Consider the following 3,354-nt stretch of genomic DNA (forward strand, 5'->3'; position numbering starts at 1 on the left):
CTTAACCTATTAGTTATTTCTGGTAAATGCTAAATTATCTTCATTTTTGTTATTTTGTTAATAATTGCACTACAGTTAGCAAGTAATGACATCTTCAGTTGCATAAATCCAATTTTCCAGCATTCTGTTGTTGGCCATACAATTCCTAACTTCTCCCTCTGGTAAAACACTTCCCTTTATTCAGCAGACAAAAAGTAAATCTTACAAGTTTCCATATAAAAATTACAATGTATTTGACTTTTACAATTAGGAGAAGTATTTCTTGGATTTTTTTCAACTGTCTGAATAGGATCTAAAACTCAGAGTTCAAAGGAAAAAACATGAAGGGATGCGTGTATGAGTTCAACCTAGCATTTTCTCACTTTTGTATCAACATCCCAAAAGCTTGTTCATTCCTCACAGTGCACAAGTGCAGCTTCTTAAGGTCATAAACATGATTGTCTCATAAGGCACTTATATTTTCATGCATAGAAAACACAAGTGGACATCTTCACTAAAAATTCTACACTTATTGGTAGGAGTCACTCCCAGGTACTTTAAGACACTTGTGCCGTATTTTGGCATGAATACCAGGACCCAAATCTATCAGCTTACAAAATCAGAAGCCTTCTCATCTTCATGCTCTGTGGTTCGTTTCCCGTAGCTGCTCCTTTTTTAACATCAGCCTAATAAATATTTATCCAGGCCAGGTGAACAACAGAAAAATATAATTTAAAGAACAATACTGCCTCGACCAACAAAGAAGAGGAAGTGCAACATATCTTAATGACCCTTTTCTGTGTCTGATTCCAAGTGCTGTGAAGTTATAATGCAAACATTGAACTGTCCTGAACTGAATGAAATCAAGATAATTCAAGGACAAAAACTTGTTTGCAGCCAATATAGATGTTTGAAATCTTCTCAGCAGTTCTTTAAAAATCTCATTACAAGCTGAAATGGGTATTATTTCTTGCAGTGCTCCTACAATCCCTGAATTTCTTCATTGTTTCATTATGTGTGTTCTGAATACAGAGACAGGATCTCCCACAGATAAACTACAGAACCGTGTGGGATACAAGATATTCATAAGTAATTATTTGGTTAATTTGTTCACTAAAATCCCTGCCTGAAATATTTAAATCTGGATATCACCCCAAGCCAGGAACAGTACGCAAAAGTCTTCAGTGAGTTCTGTAGCATTACTAGAAGACTGTTGCTACTTCTAATTCAAACCTAGTGTTAGCACTTGACAGTTCAATTTTTTTGAAGGTGATAGGTAAGCTAGAATATATGGTATGTGAACTCTCTCTTCTTTTTTTCACCCCTTATTATAGCTACAAATATCTCACTAAGAAGCTAAGTATCAAAGCTCCACTTTGAAATAAATTGCTGGGCTTCATATTATGCATCTAAACAAACAAACAAAAAAAACCCAGCCCAAAAAATCTCCAAACCAACAACAAACCAACAAAAACCAACCCCAAAAAAAGTATCTTGTAAGTAATTGAAAGCATAGTTTTGGATTAGAAAATGATCTTGTCTTGCAATCTATTTACAGCAGGATTGCTTTAAAACAAAAAAGGTGACTAATTTTCTGCTTACCACCTATGCATTCAGAACTTGTTATTATTGGTGTACTAAGGGAGGGGTTTTATGTTTCCTTTGGCCACATTGCTAAAGGGAAAACTGTGGTTCAATTGAGAAAAATGGCTGTGACTTGGGAGCCCAGTGGAGGAGAATGAGGAATCTTCTGCCCTGCAGAAGACCGGCTTTTGTATATCAGCTCTTAACGGGGACAGAATATTCTCTAGCAATCATTGCAAATTGCATGACATTATTAATATAAATGTTCTGCAAAGGTAATGGCCAGTCCTGCTTATCTGCCATAGTAATTAAAATGCTCTAATAAAATAATATTGAGATAAATTTCAATGCTTTGCATGGTAGTGCTTTTCACAGAAAACTCATTTTTTACAACTTTAGTTTCAACTTGTTACTCATTTTTGAAAGCTAATGCCATGCTAAATTTTAATAATATAGCTAGCGCAAATTTCTGTGCTGCATTAATTATACTTTTACAACTCCCACCCACAAAGAGGGCAAACACAGGAAATACCATTGGTAACCCGAGCCAGATTAAAACAGTGCCTATCACAAGAGCAGCATTTGCATTAGATATAACTATTCTTGTCCAGCATTTGTATGCATTAAATTATTGTCATGCTTCCTCAGCTCTCCTCCTTCCCGAGAGAGGTCCATGGATCTAGCTGACGCTCTTGTAGGACTTTCCACTTCTACATAATGTTAAACAAAGATCTACCTAAATAAATTCATTCCCTTGGCATCCTATTTAGAACAATATGAAGTTCTACGTTTTCAAGTCATAAAGTCTAAAGTCAGTGAAGAACCAGAATAAAGTTTGCTACATTCACATATGCAGTTACTTTTCCTTTTTTCTTATATGGCTTTCTTATTCTATATCAGTTTTAGTGCAAAACCCTGCCATAACCAAATTTGTACAAAGGTCTCTATAATCAGACAGGAAGATTTTTGCTGGTAACACAGGACTATTTTGATACACAGTCGCCTTTGCCTAGGAGATTCCCGTTGCCAGAAAGCCTGGAAGCTTTAATTTTGCTTGGCTGGTTCATGAGCAGAGTTGTGGCAGGGAACAGAAAGGGGCATTAGGATACACAGGGAGGGGGGAAGAAAAGATAATCTCAATGCCAGCAAGAACAAACTGCTGATACGGCTGATCTTAAATCTTCTTCCTAGGTGGGAGACTATAACAGCAAACAGCTGAGATTTTCACCTTGGAAAATGCTAGTGAACTAGAAAGGATATTAGAAAAAGTTGGAACACTAGAAAAATAATGCTGATTGTACTTTGCTGATATGGAAATATGCAATAACAGCAATTAAATTAATGTGTGTCTTTCCTGAAGTAGCTAATTTTTTTTTCTTCACTTGTAATATATTACCTAACCAGAGATATCATGGTTAAGGAGAGGAAGGACATTTTAAAGAAAATTATATTTGGCCAGGGACCATCTACTAGATAGGTTATTGACCTAATTCCTGGTGTGAACCTATACACACATGCAGTTTGCCATCCTCAGGTTTGATTTAGGTATTAATGCCAACCGAACTCTGTTTTCCATGAATCAGATCTGTTCTTTGGATTAGGTCAAAAATACAGAATGTTGAATGAAGAACTCAGATGTTTCTGTGAAACTTATTTATGATCTTGCAGTGAGCTATACTCGTAAGAGACACCAGAAAAGTTCAAAATGTTGAGAACACAACTCCTAAATTTTTTGAAGGTGTGGAGTAAGCTAGTTCCACAGTTCCAAAATTAGGGTATATTAAATACCAT

The sequence above is a fragment of the Phalacrocorax carbo genome, chromosome 1 (assembly GCF_963921805.1).
Source record: "Phalacrocorax carbo chromosome 1, bPhaCar2.1, whole genome shotgun sequence".
NCBI classification, from domain to species: Eukaryota; Metazoa; Chordata; class Aves; order Suliformes; family Phalacrocoracidae; genus Phalacrocorax; species Phalacrocorax carbo.